Genomic DNA, 21,440 nt, shown 5'->3' with positions numbered 1-21,440 from the left:
TCTGGGCATTGAAACTGACAATAATCTTCACTTTGATGTCCACATGTCATGTACCATAAAACTAGTGCAGAAAAAGCTAGGCTCCCTATAAAGGCATAAGTCCTTTCTCTCACAAAAAGCTAGTCACTCTTGCACAAAGCCATCGCCTCTCAACTCTATTATATGCAGCACCAGTCTTCACCCAAATCAGAAAGTGTGACCTAGACAAGCTTGAATCATGCTACAATAAAATAGCCAAGTTTGCTACTAACTCTACCTATAGAACCCATCACTGTACTGCACTAAAAGAACTAAAATGGCTTGAGTTACCACAGCTACTTAACTGTCACGAGCTGTGTACAGCCTACAATATTCTCAAATACCCAGAAAAAAAAAACCCTCAATATCCAATCTACTTACTGTCTACACTGCAAACCGGTACCTCAGATCTAGTGAAAAATCTCTCCTCTCCATCACCAAAGCCAATAATAACACAGGGAAAGCACTCTACTCACATACCGTTGCCAGAAATTGGAACTCTCTACCCCATTCCATGTCCACTGCCCCCTCCATCACTAAATTCAAAAACTCCCTCAAATCACATCTCCTTAGTACCTGGTTATGTCCCTGTATCACATAACCTTACCCATACTGCTATTAACTCCCCAAACTGCTCTCTGATCACCCGCATGCTTGTTTTATTTAAAAGTTGAACTTTTAACTGTAGAATTTACTTAATATATTTTCTTCTCTAGCCAGTGTATAACTGACATTGTTATTTTACTTATTTTCTACACCATAATTTATTTGGGGTGTTCTTGGTTATTTCTTGTTGTATTACTTATGTTCACCATATATGTTGTAACCTGTTTACTACATCTTATTTGTGTATTATACCTGCTCTAATGTCTTTATACAACTAGTCAGGCCCCAGTGGCCTAATGGATAAGGCATTGGCCTCCTAAGCCAGAGATTGTGGGTTCAATTCCCATCTGGGTTGATATAATCTAGATGGAAGGTTGGCATAATGGTTAAGGTGTTTACCTTACAGACACAAGGTACAGGGTTTGATTCTCAGTAGGGGTAATTGTCTAGGCTTAAAATGGCCCACAAGGGCAGTTAGCCTAGGACTAAACTATGAACCTAAGATGCCGGAGCTTTTCTCCCCATGCCTCTGCTGAAAATGGACCTAGTTCAGTCAGACCTTCCCAGTTAACAAATGTAAAATAAAATAAATAAATAAACCCTCCTGACAGGTATAGTTGTCCCAAATTGACAGATGCACCCACAGCCATTAACTAACCTAAAATCAATGTTATCTATGCTAAAGCACTCGTACCAGCCTGTGCTTCTTCTCACACTAACTTATGTCTATTTTTTTCTTATCTATGTTCCATTCCCATATGTGAAAAACAACTTGTATGCTTTCAGTAAACATTAATTTTCAGCTTTATGAAAAAGAGCACTAACTATCCTTAAATAATTTAAATTATACACTGTTCTAGCAAATGCATTGAAGTGTTTTGACTACCTGGAAAGCTACAATCTCTTATTCACTTCCAGTAATTTCAGACTTTATTTCTTACTGAGCTGCTTGCCTTTGTACCTTTAAATTTTACATTTCTCATAGCAAACAATGTTCAGAACTCTTAAGATTTATTGCATGCATTTGTAATCAGTTTGTCTCATTGGAAACCAGAACAGAATGTACAACTGCCATCAGCTGCAGACTTTTCATCTCATACTGAAAATTTATTTGCTAAAGGAAAGAGAATGCATTAGGCATATATTCTTATTTATCAAACCCACATGCTTACAAAAAACTGTTTTAAATTAAGCCAAGGGCATTACTCCAGACATTCACCTATGCAGCAGTAAGAGAAAACAACTCAACTCTACATTTGTTATACTCATCCACCCCCACTCTGCAGCCCAAGATTACAGCATATTAACTTAAACATGCTTTTGTCCAGCCTTTTTTCTGTTTTTACACTGTGATGCCTTAGTATCTTAAACGCATACAGCAATCATTGAAAAGACTTTCCCTCACCCCCCCTCATTTAGATACGCATGACTACATAATAGACTAATTTGCTTTATTATATAATATATGATTTATATAATTAAATATTATACACAAACATTTTACTTAGATACTTTTGTTTTTTTTAAGTGTCCTTCTAAACATTAATGACAGGAAGTGGGATATATGCATTTCATTCCGCCCACAAGCTTAACAAAGTCAACAAAAGTCCAATCTTTTTTGTCCACTTTTTCTTGTAAAGCCATATGTCACAGATGTGATTGACGCTTTATAATCTCACACTTATTCATTGGTTTCAGTGAAGTCTTCTTGTTCATCTCCATCTCCCAACACCAGACTCCGGTTCAAGTCCAAGATTCTCCCAGTTGTTCTTGTCAAATCCTGTACTTTTTTGTGTCTCAAGCATTTTCCTTTGGAACATTGTAAAAAGTTTCACTTGCAAAGTCTCATTATGAGCTTTATTGTCATAAGAATGAGGGAAAAGTCCACTTCTGTTTTTATGGCTCATTTTTATTAATTCGGCAAACTTTTGTATTTCTTTCTTAGTCTGATTTTCATCAAAAATGTGTTTGATCCTCCAGGAGAAAATATTCTGAAGGCAGCTGGATACATTTAGACCTGCCTCACAACATTTCCTGATTGCTGGGATAAATGTAGTTCTCTTCTCCCTTGTGTACAGTGAATAATCATTTTCCACAAACACTCTACTGTTTCCAGTTTTTAATATTTTGCCCTTCTGCCACAGCCTTGTCAGGATCAGCTCTTTCTGCAGGTATGAATGCATCTTTATTAAGATAGGTCTTGGCTGCTCTCTCATGTCAGATTTGAAGCATGCACTCAGTGTGCCCTTTCAGTTAACTAATCTTGCTGAGAAATACCAATCCAGTTGTTTGTGCTTTCATAAAGTTAAAGTCTGTTCCTTCCATTTTCTCTGGTACTACAGAAAATCTCTTCAGACCTTGTTTGCTGCCATTGCGATGAGATACTATTCCTGATCTCGAGCAGTGAGAGTTTAATTTTTCTTGGTATTTTCTTGTTAAACTGCAATAGTTTGTTACTATTACTACTGAACTTTCATAATTTCTGTTTCCTCCTCCGTCTTATTGTCTTTAAGTAGTCGCTGGCATTAGGGTTAATTTTCTGTTATATCCCTACATTATTTCTATCTGTAGTGCCCTGTTCGGCACTTATTGTAACTCTTACTTTTATAGATTTAAATTAATGTTAAAAAAAAAAAAAAAAAACTTTTGTGTGTTAGAGTATACAGAGTTAAACAATATTTTTCTTTCTATATCTTCTTTAGTGTGAAAGTTTGGGTTATTCAGAGTGTGTAGCTCATATTTTTGAAGTTTCTCTGTTCTTGTCACGTTTATAGTTGTCTGAGAAATCCACCGGTTTTAAGAAATGCACTTCTTGTGGGCATAAGATTCTCAATTTTGATGCCCACAAGAAGTGCCTGTACTGCCTGAGGCCTGAACATTTAAAATCCCCTTGTGATATCTGCTCCAAATTCAACCCCAAGGCCCTCTCAGACTGGTACTGTAAATTAATCCTTAAGGGTTCCCTTCCGGCTTCTTCTTCCTCTTCTGGGGCACAAATGCCCTCTAAATCTCAACACTCCATAAAATCAAAGAAACAAGCCCTACCTAAGTCTCTGAGGGCTTTGTCGAGCAGCCTGAAAACTACGAGATGACTTTTGATCCAAAGAGTGTCACACCTCACTCAGATTCACAGGCCTCTTCAGATCTGACAGGTATAATTACCATATCCAGCTCTCCATTACCATCTACATCCTACTTGGATCCCGGATCCTCAGATCCGACAGGAGCCAAGCTTCAGAGTTTATTTATTTTAAAACTGGTTTCTCTGGCTCTGCCATCCTGTTTCAAACCTCAAAGAAACATTGTAGGCCTGCTTCCTTAGGTTCATCCAAATCTTCTAGGAGCTTGACAGAGGCAGATATGGACAGGATGATGTGAAGATTTCACAGGGCTCCAATCCAGATGGGGGTCCTGCCAACTCCGCCCCCTCTCAGAACCATGATTGCACCTGCCCAGCCAGTTCTGTCTCCTCCTTCGATCCGACCTGTGGTCTCAGAGTCCCTGGATCCAAGATCCGTGAGAGAGTCTGTGTTGGATCCGAGGAAGCTCTGTTCCTCAAATATGGTGGTTTCCCTGACCAGCCCTGTTCTGATACCATTGGATCAGATCCACCCCTTCCCCTTGGCACCTCGGCTGTCTACAGCTCTGGTCCGATCCTCTCCAGAGGGCTCAGATCTCAGTTGGCCTTGACCTATCATCCTTGGCTACCTCAGTCCATCAGCCTTTCCGAGCAGTAGAAAGGGCCTTCCCTTTGTATAGAGACCCATCCTCTCATATCTCAGATCCTACCCCTCGCCATTCAATTGGTCCGAGCTGTGAGCCCATCATTTCTGTTCCTCAAGGTCAGCCAACTCGAGAAAGCCTCCACACTCATTCCCCAGAGGGATTCTCCCTTTTTTCTGACACCTCACACCTCCCTCGAGCACCTCAAGGAGGAAGAGGTACCATGGAAGAAAACATGCAAGAGGAGGCACATAGACTCCCTTATGGAGTCTTTCATGGAAGGCACTGATTTTGATAAGGCAGAAGGATCCCCCCAATCACCACCTGATGATATCTCCTTTGGGAACATCCTGGAAATCCTCACACGAAACAATGGTTGGTCTTCCCAAGCTTTTTTGCTGAAGAGTTGGTGTTCCTGGAGGCTGATATTAATCTAGTTTCCCTCAGAGCTTGGAAAGATATGGACACTGTCTAGCCCATTCCCAAGCGCCTGGATAATTTTAGTTCCTTCTTCGAACAAACCCCACTGGTGAAAAGGAGCCCCCATTGATGCCATAGTTGTGACGGCAGCCACTAAGAAGGAGCTAGCCGAACAAAGCTCCTCTGTCCATCCACCAAACAGGGAGTCCAGAGTGATGGACAGATTGGGAAAGTGCATTTATGCCTCAGCCACATTTGGACTGAGGTCGTTAAATTACCTGGCACATTTTACTCTCTTAAAGAGAGATTTGATCAAGGAGATTTCAAAGTCTCTCGCTGAGACCATGTTGGCAGAGGATATCAAGAAGGTTTCTCTTCAATTGGCTGCTACTTCATCTGTTGTCAATTCATTGATGAGGCTGATCTCCCATACAGTGGACGGTACCTCACAAGCAGCCAGTTCAGGCATAGCCATTAGGAGACATGCATAGATGATGCTATGCAACCTTTCAGAACCCTTTAAGGTGTATTTTTTAATGCCTCCTTGGATAGCTCCTCCTTATTCGGGCCATCAGTGAAAGACACGCTCACCTGCAGCAAACAGGAGAGAAAGACCCTGTCTGCCATTGGAATCAAGTTTTTAACCCTTCAGCATTCATTCTCTATGAAACAGCGAGATGGTAAGAAAATGTGGTTCCAGAAATCCTGGGAATATATTCATGACATGCAAAGGTATACTTCCTCCTGAGGCAGAGGAGAAGGTTTTAGTGGCAGACTTTGCTGCAGAGCAGAGGGGTTCTGTAAACCAGTGCTTCAGAGACTCCTCCTCTGATGGGCACTATCAGCACTCCTGAAGTGTTGCCTGGCTGTCCATCTCTGGAGGCAGTCTGTGTTGATTTTCTTTTGCACCTGGACATATATTACAAGAAATGCATGGATGCTAAGAACCATATCCAGAGGTTACTGCATACCCTTTTCCCTTCCACCACTTTTCCAAAGGAAGAAACTTCCCACGTTCCACCCAGTCAGAAGGAATTTGCAGCTCAAGAAATTCAAAAGCTGCTACAAAAGAGTCATCTGGGCAGTCCCATCCAAACAGATATGATTCAGAACTTACTCCCGCTTCTTTTTAGTGCCAAAGAAAACAGGAGACCTGAGGCCAATTCTCAGTCTAAACAGTTTAAATCTGTATGTAAAGAAGTCAAAGTTCCAAATGGTTATGTTTCACTGCTTCTGCACAAGGATGATTAGATGTGCTGTATAGATCTTTAGGATGTGTACTATCACATCAAAATAGACAGGCACTCCAGGAGGCATGTGCACGTTTGGCTGGGAACCCGTCACTACCAATTCAGCACTGCCTTTGAACTCATCACAGCCCTCAAGGTGTTCACCAAATGCATGGCAGTTATGGCAGCTTACTTGAGACTCAGGGAGTTGCAGGTGTTTTCCTACCTTGACGATTGGCTCCTCACCCCCCCCCCCCCCAACCAGGCATCAACTTCTACAAGCCAAGGATTACTTGCTTGAGATCTCCAACTCCCTAGGCATTACAATAAACCTTGCCAAATCGAAGCAGACTCCTGTACAGACTCTGGCCTTTATAAGAACTCAGTTGGATATACATCTCAAGTGGCATCATTACCTCTTCATTGCATCACTACATTGAGTAATCAGGTGCAGGACTTATTGTCTCTTCCATTCCCTCTAACAAAACTAGTGTTACAAGCTCTTGGGTCAGTGTTGGCTGCCATTCTTCTAGTTCCTCTAGCAAGATTCTTTATGCAAATCCTTCAATGGACACTGGTGGTTCAGTGGTCCATTTTTTCCCAGCTTCTATCATTTCACATAAAACTCACTTCAGTTTCCAAATGTCATATTCACTTTTGGATCCAGTCAGATGACTTCTTTCTGGGCAAACAGTTCTCTTTCTCTTCATCCCCTAATAGCCACAGCGACCATGGATGCTTCCCAACTGCGGTGTGGGGGCGTTTCTTGGAAAAGATGGTCCAAGACACATGTTTACCCTCAGAGATCAAGTTGCATCTCAGTGTCTTAGAGCTGAGAACAGTCCTCAAGACACTACAAACCTTTCAGGATATTCTCTGTCTAGGGACTATTGCAGTCCATGTGGACAACATGTCAGTAGTCTGGTACATCAGCAAACAAGGATGAATCCATTCCTACACATTGTGTAGAAAGGCCATGAGGGTTCTGGAATGGGCAATCTCCTTTGACTGCTTTCTTATTGCAGTGCACATACCAGGGTAAACCAACACCCTGGCAGAGTCAGCAGGTCCGTCCTGATTCCTCACAAGTGATCCTTCAATCAAACCATAGCGAATATGGTCTTCAGCTGCTGGAGCCAGCCTTGTTGTGACCTATTTGTCTCTCCCCTCAACATCAAGGGCTTTTCTCTGCTCCCCCGTCTGGGGGAATCCTCGAGGGATGCTGTGATTCACGATTAGCTCCTGGTCTCCTCTATGCTTACCCCCATCTACTATTGATCCCAAAGTTTTTACAGAAAGCAAGCAGGCTGAAGAGTTCAGTCATCCACATTGCCCCCTTCTGGCCTCAGCAGGTATGTATGGTTCCCCCTTCCTCTGGTCTCACTTGAGATATCCTCCATGGATATACTGGAGCCCATTCAGGATCTCTTATCTCATCCATTCAGAAAGTCAACATCCTATTCTCCATGCCTTCAAGCTGACCGCATGGTTTCTCCACTTCCAGTGATAGCAAGATGGTCTAGGTTGTCATGCCCTGTTTGTGACATTACGTTGGCCTCTCAGAAGGCCTCACCAAGAAAGTCTACAGAAGCAAATGGAAAAGATTTTCTATTTGGGCGTTCAATCAGAATTCAACATCTACTTTGGCCATTCTTCTTTTTCTCACTACTTTTTTAAGGAAGGGGGCTAGCTTTTCTACCATTAAACTTCATTTGTCAGCCATATCTAACTTCCATGCTGAAAATGCATCATTATACCTGGCATCTTCTAGATTATGCAAGGCTTTCATAAATTGAATCTTCTACCTTCGACCACTGATTGTGGAATTATATTAAGAAATGCAGAGTGCAAATAGCAATGCTGCAGGATATGCATTTGGAAAAAAAATGAGCATGTGAATTTGACAAAGAAAGGATTTCAAGATGGATATTCAGCAGAATATCCGAGACAAAGGAAAAGAGGAATAATACTGATTATTAGGGGCCCCAGTAGTGATAGAAGAAGAAGAAAAAAAAAGACAATAATAATGGTAGAAGTGTGATAGTAAGGGGTTAATGGCAAGGGAAATGGATTGTGCTTGCATGTATTTATATTTCACCAAAAACTGCTTTTATGGCACTTAAAAAAATTTCAGGAGAAATAATCAGCTTTCAGTGGGGACTACTACTTATATGTCGGGACTAGAACTTGATCTGCAATAGTGCAGATGTATTAAGGAGAGCCTAGAAGGGAAAATTACAACAAACGAGAGTAGATTTCTGAAGACATTTATCAAAATATTTTGTATGGTAGATGTGAATTTAGCAGTAGGAAATTAATGAGAATTTACATATTATTCCCCAAGGTACAATAACTGGACCAGACTGGATTGAAATTATATTTCAGAGGAACATATGCAGTTAACTGAAAGTTTCCGCAGATCCGTAACTAGTTCAGATCACGCAGCAATAAAAACTAATATAAAAATGCAGGATAATGAAGTGCTTTCTCATAGATTAATGTAAGGCATGGGCAGTGGAAATTGAGAGTTATTAGAGAAGATAGAAATTTCTTCAGAAGTAATGACTAGTGAGTAGGAAAATGAAAATGGAGTTTAAAACAGAGTAGAAATAAGAGACATAGATATGGTTAGGAATATGAATTATTTAGAGGGTCTGACAAAAGTTAAAGCAGAATAAGATGGATTTCATAGAACAAGAAGAGGTGCAACTACAGAGTGTTAAAGATAAAAGAAGGGAATAGTTGGATAATTTGCATGAGTTTAGAAAGATTGCTGTTAAACAACTGTTTTTGATAACTCCAGAGCACAAAAACGTTTAGCACAACAACTTGGGCAATAGAAAGTAGAAAGGCTTGCCACCACATGTATGGAGCTTTTAACAAGGAAAAGTAACCAGAAATCCTGTAGCGGTATTAGATATTTTGGAAATATTATGAAAATTTGTGTAAAGCGGAGAACTGTGGAAATCAAAAAAGGCCACAAATAATTGTCAGGATAGCAGTTGATGGGGCTTAACAACTAATAGTAAAGATAAGAGGAGATGAGATAAAAATGGTGATGTATAATCAGTCTGCAGGAAAGCCTCCAGGAGCAGACAGTATTCCTGTGGAAGTTTGGATTTGAAGAGGAAAAAAAGTAATACAGATATAAAAGATTTTGTTTAACAGTATTTTGAAATGTGGGAAAGCACCAACAACTTGGAAGAAAGCTGTGGTGTCTGCATTACAGAAAGATGGTAAAGCCCTATCAAAATCAGCCCCATATTGACCCATTTCAATTTTTAACCATGATAATAACGTCTTTGACTGTACTAGGTAAAAGAATGGCAAAGGTGTTATCAAAGTTCATAGATATGGATCAGTGTGGTTTTGTGGCCGGGAGGCAAACATTTGACATTTGACAACATTAAAAGAACATTAATGATCCGGGGGAAGCAGGAAGACTGTAAGAAAATACCATTATTGGTTGGTCTTGATGCAGAGAAAGCATTCAACTGTGATTTTTTTTTTTATTAGGGCAGTGGAAGTATTTACATACCCTGATGTAATAATGAGTTTAATTAGGTGGATATATGAAAGATCAAAGACAAGAATTAAATTAGTAGAGTCTCTGACTGCCAAGTTGTGTTTGAACAGAGGACCCAAGCAGAGGTGTGTTCTTTCCCTGTGTCATTTGCTTTATATTTAGAGTCATTGGCAAAGAAAAGAAGGGGATCAGAAATCCAAGGATATAATTGGTATTGTAATCAAGAAAAGTTGGCTTTATTTGCAGACAATTTTACTTTGTATGTACATGATAAATCCAGAAAAGACATCTCAGTGTTGTGGAATATTTTGAGACAGCGTGACCAAGGGAGATACTGCCAGCCCACCTATCTGGAATTTTGTAAATAATCATATGTCATTTGTGAATGTCAACATGCTTCATGTAAAATGCTTGTGTTACAAATTTATTAGTACTATGTCATGTAAGATGGTTTGTAAAGATGTGTGTTAAAGAGATATTTTGTAAAGTACTGAGCTAAAATGTAACCACAGCATGCCCTACTGGAACAGAACAGAAATGTACCTGCAGTATTGTAACAGTTTAGATGTATATATTTTAACAATGGAAACTGAAATACAGGAGGTTAATTTCAGAAAAATAGCTGAAATTAAATGACTTTATGGCCACGCAATGAAATACAGGAGGCTAACTTCAGAAAAATAGCTGAAATTAAATGACTTAATGGCCACGCAATAAAAATGTTATCTTTCAGATGTTCATCGTATTTCACTGTTGCAGTCATTACAGTTGGGTTATCCTGCTGGCAGGCTACCCACAGTCGGCCCGAATTCCAAAGTCTAGGTCCGGCGTCGGTTGCTGTCGCCTCCTCCCTGACGTCAGTGCGCCAGGGGTATAAAAGATGCAGCTGACGCCATTTTCTTCAGTCTTTTCTTGCCGCGCGGTGCCCGAAGCAAAAGCAGTTCACAAGTGCCGGTCGGCCGACGCCTGAGATTTTCAAATTCGAATTTCAGATCTGAAATCTTCATTAAAGCCAAGTACCCCATTGGGGAAACTTTTTTCTTGCTCCAGACCGATGTCAGAAAAAGTTAATAATTGTATTTCTTGTGGGAAGCAAATACCTCATAAGGATTTTCACTCTTACTGTATTCCTTGCCTAGGCCCTGACCAAGACGTTGCTAGTTGTCGGTTTTGTGCTATTTTTAACCAACACAATATTAAGCATTGGTACGATTTTGCATTTCATTACTTTGGCAGAAGATTCAATTATATAATGCCGTCGGAACAGCCGACTACTGGAGTTTTATAAAAAGCGCAAAGAAAAAGAAAAGGACAGGCATCCGAGGTCCAAAACCGATGACGAGGCTTCCGTTAGGCCTGTCGCCGGTTCTCAGTGAGGCGCTTTCGCAGCCCCTGACGCCCGCTACCTCAGAGCCACAGGCCGCTTCCGACTCCCATGTGGAGCCGACTAGGCCGCTGGAAACTCAAGGTATTGGACACTCGGAAACTATTCCTTCAGATGGGTCCGTAGCCATTGAGCAGGCATCGGCTTCTCAGGGTGTTTTCAGGCCTACACAGTTATATGTAAAGCCATCTTCAGCTTCAAAGGGAAAGACTAAAGCAGCTCAAAAGACAAACAAGTACAGCATTCTCCTGGACAGGCCTCCATGCATAAAAAACAGATGCTTAAAATGGCCGAAGACCTAATTACTTTGGTCAGGGGCTCCCATCCCCCTCTTGATAAGAGGCCTAGGCAAGAGATAGAATATGAATCTTCAGATCAGGTTTCCATTTCTTCTGATTCCTCTTCTGAACCAGAATATTCCCTTCCTCCCTATGAGGATTCTGATGCTGAAGAATCTGTTCCTTTAGCCTCGCCTCCTGAGAATTATTCTTTTGGGGAGACCCTGCATACTATGAGTGAGCATTTCCATTGGGAGAGCCAAGATTACTCAGAATCCAAGAAAAGGCTCAGAGACTTCCTTTTATTTCCCCAGTACAGGTCACATGCTATTCCTCCTGTTTTAGACATTGTAGATGTATTTTCAGAGTCCGGTCTGTCTCCTGACTCTCTACCACCAGCTCCTGTTAAGCCAGACAGATACTACAGGGCTCCTGATTCTCATAAATTTCTTTACAAAACCTTACTGCTGACCCAGAAACTATTTCTCAGGGTCCCAAGCGGGTCAAGGCTTCCACAGCAAAAAACCCTATCCCCTCTGATAGGGATTCAAGGGCCCTGGACAGATGGGGGGGGAAAGATTTATACTTCTGCTACCTTGGCTGTAAGAGCTTTAAATTGTCAGTTTCATATGCTTAAATATCAGCAATATCTTATGTCACAGCTTAAACAGAAAATGTTGGCAAATTCAGAATGTGCAGAAAACAAAGAAATGCAGGATTTATTGCATGCAGCTGAACAAGTGGGAAAGCATACTTTGCAATGTGGTTTTGATTCTCTAGAGGTCTCCTGCAGGGCCGCAGTTACAGGTTCTGTCATTAGGAGGCATGCTTGGTTAAAAGAACAGAATCTGCCCGATCATGTTAAAGCAAAGCTATTAGATGCTCCATTACAACATGATACCTTGTTGGGTGTTAAAGCAGAAGAGGTGTTGAAGAAAATGGAGGATAAAGCTAAATCTATGCAAACAGTTAAGGATTTCTTACAGGTACAGCCTCCCAGATTTAGCAGGAACTGGCCTACAAAGAATTGGTCCTTTCCAGTGTCAGACAGGCCACAAAGAGGCAGAATCAGATGCCCCAGAGGCAGATCACAACCCCAAAGCTCATACAGGCCTAAACAATGGGGTACTTCTACCTCCAAAAGCGGAGAAGAAAAATCACAGCCATACAGAAAACCACCTCAATCATTTTCCCCTGTCAGCACCAAGCACTTATCTTCTGGCAGCTCCTTTGGGAGGAAAACTAGGACTTTTTTCACAAAATTGGCCCATGATCACCCAGGACAAATGGGTCTTAAATATCGTATCTCAAGGATACAGGTTCCACTTTCACACCCCGCCAAGGCCAAATGGTATGCCAGCCCTGCCACGCAATCAATGGGCAGAGGCACAAAAATAAGTTTCATCCCTCTTGGACATGAGAGCCATTCAGCAAGTACCACAGCAAGAGCAGGGACAATGATTTTACTCAAGGCTATTCTTGGTACCCAGAAAGGACAAAGTCTGGAGACCAATACTGGACCTGTTTATCCTAAACACATTCCCGGATATTTCAAAATTCAAAATGTTAACTCTGCAGCAGCTTCTGCCCATGCTGGGCAAGAAGGCTTGGCTTGTGAATTTAGACCTAAAAGAGGCATACCTGCATGTCCCAATCAGACAATCATGCAGAAGATACCTCAGATTTATAGCTGGCTCAATGCACTACCAATTCTCTGCACTGCCCTTTGGCTTATCTACTGTGCCCAGGGTCTTCACAAAATGCCTGACACCAATTGCATTTTGCAGACAAAGAGGAATACAAATATATCCTTACTTGGACGACTGCCTTATTCAAGCAGAGAACAAGGACATCTTATTACAGCATCTGGCATTTGTAAAAAGATTACTAACAGGTCTAGGGTACACAGGAAACGAAAAGAAATCAAAGCTCGTACCCTCTCAAGAGATAATATTCCTGGGTGCAAGCTTCAATACAACTGCCCAGATGGCTTATCTCACGCTAGAGAAACACAGACAACTGACTACTTATTTCAAAATGTTGGCAACAAAGACCCAGTTATCTGCAAGAAAAATTCTGCAGGCTTTGGGCTTCATGGCATCCTGCATACTGCTAATTCCGTATGCAAGACTGCATATGAGGAAACTTCAGTGGTATCTGAAAAGTGTTTGGACTCAACATTGCCACAGCCTCGAAACAATAATTACTCTCATTCCCTGCCTGCATCAGGAGTTTCAATGGTGGGCAAAAGCCTGTCCACCTCAACACGGGATAGCCATTCACCTTGCCCACAGCCAGGCAGATATTGACAACAGATGCATCAGATTATGCCTGGGGGGGCTCACATGGCAGGAAGATGTCTTCAGAGCACATGGTCTGCAAGTCAAATGCATCTACATATCAATCAAAAAGAGATGCTAGCTGTTCAGAATGCCCTGACAACCTTCAAGGATCAACTTCATCCAGGACAACTACTGATAAAGTCGGACAATACTACAGTCATGTGGTACATAAACAAGCAGGGGGGCACACATTCCTACCCCCTCTGCAGACTAGCCATTAACCTGTGGGACACAGCACTGACTTACCAAGTACATCTGCAAGCACAATTCCTGCCAGGAAGGATAAATACTCTGGCAGACTAACTAAGCAGAAACCTAATGGATCCCCACGAGTGGCAATTGGATCCACAAATCTTCAGCATGATAACAAGGAACTGGGGATGCCCAGACATAAAACTATTTGCCTCCCCTCACAACTGCCAACTACAGAAATTCTGCACAAGGACTTATCACAAGCAAGCATGGAAATGGATGCTCTATCTTTCAGCTGGAAAAACCTAACAGTGTATGCCTTTCCTCCTCTGCCACTCCTCCCCAAGGTACTCCTCAAGGTCAGACAAGAGAAGCCAAAAATGATACTGATTGCCCCAGACTGGCCACACCAGCACTGGTACCCAATCCTAAAGAGCTTGTCTCAATGCCCAGCTTGGACATTACCTCAAATTCCTCACTTATTGACCCAACAAGATACTGCATAGCCAACTCTGGACCTTAAACCTTGCAGCATGGCAGATAATGTAGCCATTCAAGGCGCACCTCTCTCTAAAGCAGTGATGGATGTTATTTTGGAGGCCAGGAGGCCTAGCACCAGAAAATCATATGCAGAAAAATGGAAGAGATTCTGTGCTTGGAACCAGACACTAGGTATTGACAGGACTGTTCCAAATATTCCTCAGATTTTGCAATACTTAACTGAGATGCTGGATAAAGGCCTTTCTTTTTCATCAATTAAAATTCATGCCTCTGCCATTTCAGCTCATTACAATACAGAACCACCTATTTTTTCTCATCCATTGCTAAGGCAGTGCCTCAGAGGGGCCAAAAACATAAGACCTCCAAGGAGAGCATCAATACCTGCTTGGGACCTCAACTATGTCTTGGAAAAACTCACACTGCCCCCTTTTGAGCCAGCCTCTGCAGCTGATATAAAATTCTTATCCTGGAAAACAACTCTGCTCCTAGCAATAACCTCTGCTAGACGAGTCTCAGAGTTACAGGCACTCATGGCTGTGGAACCTTTTATCATTTTCCATCCTGACAGGGTTTCTATAAGGACAAACCCTACATTTATGCCTAAGGTAGTGTCCAGTGTGTGGGTCTTACCCAAGCAATTCATTTGCCTACCTTTTATCCAAACCCACAGAATAAGGGTGAGAGACCTCTGCATTCTTTGGACATTCACAGGCAGCTACACTTGTACTTGGACAGAACCAAAGCTTTCAGAAAGACTGAACAACTTCTAGTGGCATATGCTGCAGGATCACAAGGAAAGCCTATCTCAAAACAGACTATTGCAAAGTGGATAGGCCACTGCATTCGTTTCTGCTATTCACAGCATGACAAATCGGTGCCTAAGGGCATTAGGCCACATTCAACCAGAGCAGCAGCCACTTCAGCAGCCTTCCTCAGAGGAGTACCAACCAAAGACATTTTAGAGGCTGCAACTTGAAGTTCAGTGCATACTTTTACAAAGCACTATCACTTACTTCTCTACTCTAAATCCAGGGCAGGCTTTGCCACTGCAGTTCTGCAGGGCCTGATAGCCTCTCCTAATCTTATTTAGCCAGCCTCCCAACCTTAGCTTTGAGATTCAACCCAATTGTAATGACTGCAACAGTGAAACATGATGAACATAGTACAGTTGTGTACCTCCATAAATGTAGATGTTCGGGTGTATTCACTGTTGCAGTCCAGGTTACCCTCCCACCATCCCCCTTCTCTTTGCTGGGGCTTATCTGTACTTGTGTATTTGCTTGTAGATGAAGGAAAAGTTATTTTTTGTGTATGCATGCTTATTGGAATAATTTAGCCTACCTTTTTAGGGGCACCTGACATCTGGGGCAAGAAAAACTGAAGAAAATGGTGTCGGCTGCATCTTTTATACCCCTGGCGCACTGACGTCATGGAGGAGGCGACAGCAACCGACGCCGGACCTAGACTTTGGAACTCGGGCCGACTGCGGATAGCCTGCCAGCAGGATAACCCAATTGTAATGACTGCAACAATGAATACACTCGCACATCTACATTTATGGTAGGTGCACAACTGTACTTTTCAGTGCAGCAACAGACATAATGTCTGTACTGAGAGGTTTTCTGTATTCTCTTGGAAGTGTTTTATTGTTTTATGACTTCCAGGATCTGGCTTAGATCTAAGAAAAGCCCTTGTCCATGTATTTTCACAGATGGATGCTAAAAGCTGCCAGTTTCATCAGTGGGGGGTTTCACCTGGGATAGAGTCAGATGACAAGACATGATATCATTCTGCAAGCTATCCCAGCAGTAATATTTGAGATATTCATTTAAGAAAACTCTGAGAGAGACTCTTCATTTTATATTTTATCTTTGACCTGACAACATCAAGATCCACATTATATCTGCCTTCCTGCTCTAATTAAGTGTACTAGGATATAGTAATTTTCTTAGATATAGTCAGGAATATAGCAAAGCTTAGTGTAGATGTTTTCCTTTATTTATTTGAGACTGCCTTGCAAAGTTGTTTTAAATATTTCCTGTGATTTTTGAACTCTGTTACTGTGATTACATACTGAGTATTTTCTTGTTGTTTTATTATTTATTATTAAATATATTTAAACCTTCCATTGAGGCTGATATTTGTGAGACATTTAAGTTCTGAGAGTACTTGCATATTTATTTGGTGACACTGTAGGCCACTCCTAATAGCCTTGCTCTTGGTCAAACTACCATTTGTATTAACAGTAACATTACACAGTAAGATTGTACACTCTTTGTTAAGGGCCTTAAAGTAGCTGTTAAGGAGTGACTTGTGGCAGGGGAAACTGCCTTATAGTCTGGGCAGAAGGGGACATAGCTAGTAAACCTGTGCCAGTCTTTCCTAGGTGTGATTAAGTGTATATAAATCAAACCTCAGAGCATGTGTGCCAGCTACTTGGGCAGGGACATGAAGCATTGGTTGTCAGAAAGGGTGATGGAGGTCTTGACTTGGTCACTCATCTGAGATCTCAACTCTATAGCTGTGCCAGTGGGGAGTCTTACTGGGGATCTGGAGAAAGAGGGAGAAAGCAGCCCCAGACTGACTGTGGTCTCTGTGTACTCTTAAGGGAAATTGCACTTGATGCAGGGAGGTGCATCTGGAATTACTGTGTGTGTAACTTGTCATCCTACTAATGTACATCCCCATTGGTGCTAATATTGAGGATTGAGGCTCCCTGATTACTGGGACAGTAGTGGGGAGTCACAGACAGTTTCAAGTTTTTTGGGATATAAAATTAATGAAGATATAACAAAGGCAATAGCTGTAAATTATGTACCCAAACTCAGACTGTTTTAGCAATATCCATATTTATTGCGAGATAAGAAGACGCATTAAGGAGTATGGATTAAAATACTTCTCTTTTGATGGCTAGAGATATGTGAGAAGTGACTAAACAAAAGATGATACAAAAACTGAGAAACTGGAAGCTCTTAGTTATTGCTATGGATAGTAAGATGCAAGCAGTGAAATGTTTTAGTCCCTTTAGTTTTATATACAGATCAGACATATTTTTTATCAACCAGAGGATAAGTTGTGAACAATCATTAAGGAATTGAAGGAAGTTATCAGGGATGGTAAAAGGGTAAGAGTGAAATGGGATAGGTTGATCCTTCCAAAAGAACAAGGTGGTTTGGGATTGCCTGATTTGAGTGGTCTGTTTTGGAGCAATATGGTTAAGGCTCATTTATGTAACACAAGCAGAAGGTTATAACTGAGGTGGAAAGAGATGATGAAGTAGCGGGAAGTTGGCAAAATAAGGAGTGAGTAGGATAACAGCCGTACAGAATATTATATACATAAATTAGCAGACAGTATTGTAAGTACTAAGCTAGCACAAGAATAGAGAAGGAAGGTTTTGCAAATGGGGATGACTGCAAGTAGGGTACAGAAAATAGACAAGAGGGGGCTAGAATTTCCTCAAGGAAATTGGAAAATTAACCAAGGTATTGGGCCAAATAACTAGAGAGAGGAAGTGGTAATCGAGTGGGATGGGGCCAAGAAGACATTTGAACTGCAGATTAGGGACTGCTTCATTGACAGGGATTGATATCAGAGTGTGAGAAAAGGGGTAGGGAGATCCTAAATTGAATACCTGTTTTTTTTAGTTGAATCTGCAGCAGAAGCTGCTGTTAAAAATTAATAGGTAGTATGGCATATAAAATATTGCCAGATGACTACAAGAATGAATCAGAGGAATTTAGAAGAGATTAGGAAGAGAGGCAGGAAAAGCAATTTGCAAGGCAACAGTGGGATGACATATGTATAGCTCCTAAGTATGCAACAAAGTCTAGAAGGTTTAGGATTTTTGCTTGAATTTTTTTGCATAGGTATTTTATACCCCAAGCAGACTTCAAATAATTTTTTCTTAGGTAGACAGCAAATGTTGGCAGTGTGATGGGGAAGAAAGAGGTAACTGGGAACATATGTTTTTGAGGGTGTAATGAGTTGGCAGATTTTAAAAATTCAATAACATGCTTGGAGAGCCAAATAAGAAATGACTAATTAATAATTTAGCATTTTTGTTCTTTATTCTATAAGAACTTCATCAGAATGAAACACAAATAATAATTATTCAATATATTGTCATAATAATGTCAGATGACTAACTGCCTGAATGATCTGCTTTCATAAAATCTTAAATTACCATGAATGAATAATAACTTTAAAGTACATTTTACAATAAAAAAATAAAAACTTTGTATTATATTGTAAATGTGTCGAAAACTAATTGTAAAATTACAACTTTGATCTCAAAATACACTTAATGTTAATCAAATCATTGAGACGTGGTGTTTTATTGACTGCCAGTGAGCTGTCATTCAGAATCATGAATCTCAGATTCATTGTTTAGCCAAGGAATTTCTGTAGTCCTTGTCTTTAATGTCTAATCAATGTTTGTTTATCCTTTGTGAGGGCTCCCTAGTGGTTTTACCCACATAAAAGCTATCACATGAATTACAACTAGCAATATAAACTGCTCTAGAGTATTGCACATATATCTGTTCTTAACAGTAATCTCTTTATTACAGTGTTTCAACTACCTCCTATATTGATAGAGCAACACAACTTGCAATTTTGGCAAGGATATGCACCAAATGACCCCTTACCAAAACTTGCAGATGTAAAATAATTTTTTCTCTAGTAAATTTGAAAGTTATTTAGATATATCATTATGGGATAAATATATTATTTTAACACCTTTATGCTGTTATCACTTAAGTAATAGGCAAACATACATTTATATAAAAGAAAACAAACCATATTAACACGTTCCCAATTACGTACATTATACGTCACATATGTTCTTTTGTATAACTTTCATCAGTCCAGCATTACATAAATTGCTCACTTCCTGCCTTCACTTAACTCTTACTCCTCCTCCAGATTATTATTCTACATGTATTGTTCCCATAATGTCCATTTACTTATGTGTAATTTGTTCCTACCTTTTTCTAAAGATCTGTAATAAAGAGATTATTAGTAAGAACAGATATGCATGCAATACATCTGGAGTAGCTTGCATTAAAACTTGTAATTCATATCAGAGCTTCTATGTGGGTAAAACCACTAAGAAGCTCTCTCTCTCTCTCTCTCAAGGGATAAACGAGTACAGGTTAGACATTAAAAACAAGAATTGTAGCAATGCCTTGGCTAAGCATGCCTTACATTGTTCCAACTTTAAAAAGTTTTCTTTTTTTTTGTATTTGATCATGTCACTGTTTCAGCGTTGTCCGGAACTATGAACAATGAACTTGAGGTTAGGGAGCTTAAATTGCAGCTCACATTGGCAACTGATACTGTTGTTCAAATCTTTGAGACCTGGTGTTATAAGTGTATTTTGACATGAAAGAAGTAATTTTGCAAATTTTTTACAATACAGTAAGAACTACTTTTAAAGTTATTATTCATTCATGGTAATTTAACATTTTATAAAAGCAGATGGTTTGGTCAGTCATGTAACATTATTACAGCTATTTATTGGATGATTATTATTTGTGTTTCATTCTAATAAAGTTTTTATGGAATAAAGAATTAAATCACTACATTATGTTTATTGGCTTTTCAAGTGCATTTTTTAAGTTGTTTCTTAGCACTTTTTGGGTGTTTTCTGTAGTTTGAGTTAGAGTTTAAAAATTCCTTAGAGAGTGCTCTGTTAGAAACATTGGGTGAGTAAACAGCTGTAACTAAGGAAATGACTCTGTTGAGTTGGGACACAGGATCTGAATTGTCTAGACATAGTACGACCTTAAGTTTAATTCTGATGGATGCCAAAAGAGTGTTTATTAGAAAACAGAAATTGAAGTCTAAAACAACTATATTTGAAGCATTGAATATCATAAAAGAGATAAAGAAACTGGAAGAGGAATCTTTAGAAAAGGGAGGGAAGAAATTGCATAGCAATACATGGAAATTGTGGGAACAATACATGCAGAATAATGTCCAGGAGGAGGAAGAGTTAGGTTTAATGGAAGGAAGGAATTGAGCAATTTATGTAATGATGGACTGATAATAGTAATAAAGAAAAAAAATAGATATGTGGTATATAATGTATGTAAATGGAAAATTTTAATATGGTTTTGTTTCCTTTTTTTAAGGTATGATTGTCTGTGTCTTAAGTGATAACTGTTGAAATTGTGTTAAGTGATAACTGTTGAAATTTGAAGTATGTATTTGTTTAACAATTACTTTCTAGTTACTAATGAAGTATTGTACATAGTCTGAAATATCTTATCTAATGCTTGTAACATGTTTTTTGTATAAACTGTGAAGATTCCTGAACTGTTTAAAATTTGTAGTATTTAATTTTATAACAACCAGTACCTGTATGTTAGTAGTCTGTTAATCTCTTGGATCTTATCTCCCTGGGACTCTACTGAAAATGGACATAAATCCAGTTAGACTATCCTGATCAACAAATGTAAAATAAATAAAATAATTTAAAAAGGTGTTTAAAAAATTCAGGTAAGTTGGTAAAATATGCTGGAATTTATAAGTCCTAGAGAATCTTCTCATTTCAATTATACTATTAAAACAAGTAGTATTAAGTATTACGACCGATAAGCAGATAATGGACAGGGTATAATTTCTTCTTTATGTAATCTATATTGCATATCAATTAATATATATACTATTATATATTCCTATTTGGGCACCAAACCTATAACAACGATATCCTAGAATAAAGACACTTTCTCAGTTAATAAAATTACATTTTTAATATTTACATCTTTAAACCAGTTGTTATACTTTGGCTGCAGGTGAAAATTTGAGCCCCTCTTTTGCAGGTTTTTTTTTTTTAAATCTAAAATACAATTAAAATCTCCACCCAGAATTATTTTTCCTTGTATTTTACTTAACAGTAGTTACGTTTTCCCTAACCACTTTGCTGCATTTCCTGGTATCCGGTACATGTATATTGCTGTAATTAACTTTTTGGAATACTGTAATGTTACTAGGGATAACATCCATTTATGTATCTCAATATGTATAAATAATTTTAAGCATGACAGATGTTTTTCTCCATAAGATTGCTATTCCTCTTCTCATCCCTGTAAAAGTTTCTGCTAGCAACAATATATTATTTTTATTATAAAAAATATTTAATATTTTTTCTAGTATCTGTTTTTGAAATGAACCCGCATTTACCTTATTTATTTTCAGATATACAAGTGTCAGTCT

The 21,440-nt window shown here is 39.6% G+C and overlaps 1 protein-coding gene and 1 non-coding gene across 7 annotated transcripts in view; both read left to right on the top strand.

Moving 5' to 3' along the window:
- ZNF335 (zinc finger protein 335) overlaps positions 1–21,440 on the top strand; it is a 1,318,033-nt gene that overhangs the window by 1,125,699 nt on the left and 170,894 nt on the right. The gene's annotated exons all lie outside the window — the stretch shown is intronic.
- Positions 906–979, top strand: TRNAR-CCU. Its single transcript has one exon. It is a non-coding gene; the product is annotated as a tRNA-Arg (tRNA).

The sequence above is a fragment of the Protopterus annectens genome, chromosome 12.part0 (genome assembly GCF_019279795.1).
Source record: "Protopterus annectens isolate FY-2018-M chromosome 12.part0, PAN1.0, whole genome shotgun sequence".
Taxonomy (NCBI): domain Eukaryota; kingdom Metazoa; phylum Chordata; order Ceratodontiformes; family Protopteridae; genus Protopterus; species Protopterus annectens.
Note: the sequence above shows the minus strand (reverse complement) of the source record. Positions and strands in the feature narration are given on the sequence as shown.